This window comes from Rana temporaria, chromosome 2 (genome assembly GCF_905171775.1).
Source record: "Rana temporaria chromosome 2, aRanTem1.1, whole genome shotgun sequence".
In the NCBI taxonomy this organism is placed as follows: Eukaryota; Metazoa; Chordata; class Amphibia; order Anura; family Ranidae; genus Rana; species Rana temporaria.
Genome location: NC_053490.1, coordinates 424,448,239 through 424,449,265, shown reverse-complemented (window position 1 = coordinate 424,449,265; position 1,027 = coordinate 424,448,239). Strand labels below are relative to the sequence as shown.

At 53.4% G+C, this 1,027-nt stretch overlaps 1 pseudogene; it reads right to left on the bottom strand.

Moving 5' to 3' along the window:
- Positions 1 to 643: 643 nt before the first annotated feature.
- Positions 644 to 820, bottom strand: LOC120929849 (annotated as a pseudogene).
- Between the last annotated feature and the right edge of the window lie 207 nt (positions 821 to 1,027).

The following is a 1,027-nucleotide window of genomic DNA, read 5'->3' as shown; positions in this document are numbered from 1 at the left end:
ATTGTGTTCAACAATGACCAGGCCCTCCGCCAGGAATAAAAAATTCCTCCGCTCCTAGCCAAAAGGCCCGGCCCAGGAGGCAGGTGATAAAAAAAGCGTGTAGCTGGTGCAGTGACCGTGGTATCCTTAAATCAAAGTGTCCCTCACACACAGTGATTCTCAGACACCCCTGGACTGCCACTCCAGGGGCACATGCACCATAGGCTTTTCGTTCCATATCCAACCCCCCGACCAGCCAGTGCAGCCCTCCACCTCTGCCAGCTAGAGAGCCCTTCAAGGTTTTCTTAGGGAGAACTGCCTCTCAGGTAGCAGCCTCCACCAATACTAGCCCTTCCAGACCCTCCGTCAACCCGGCGGATTTGCATGGTCCTACCCCGTCTTACCACAGGGCATTACCAGCTCCTCCAACCGGATCGCTGACAGAGATAGCACTTACACCAGCCAGCCAGAAGGCCAGACTAGAACTCGGCAAAAAGACCAGACCAGTGCAGCACCCATCCTCACCAGGAGCACCCTTCCAGATGGCTCAGATTCGACCATGGGCCGGCCCCCAGTATCTGGGCAGCACAGCGTAGTCCCTGCTGAAACCATCCTTCCAGGTGCAATGACGTCATTGGATTGCATCCACCCTCCCCATGTAGGAGGTGCTTCAGCGCTCCGCTGACAACTGATAAGAACAGATACCACACCTGATCTTAGCCAAAAGGCCGAGAAGCGACAGGGAAGACACCACGATCAGCACGGCCAGAGTGCAATGGCCGAGCCTTGCCCTGGGAGAACTACCTTCATGATCATGGTGTCTCCCCTGCCAGGTAACTATCCCTAGATCATGGGTCTTCAAACTACGGCCCTCCAGTTGTTCACGAACTACAATTCCCATCATGCCCAGTCATGTCTGTGAATGTCAGTGTGTTACAATGCCTCATGGGATGTGTAGTTCTACAACAGCTTGAGGACCGTAGTTTGAGGGTCTCTGCCCTAGACTGAAACTAAACTAATATTCTACACTGACAATTGAAGCAAAATA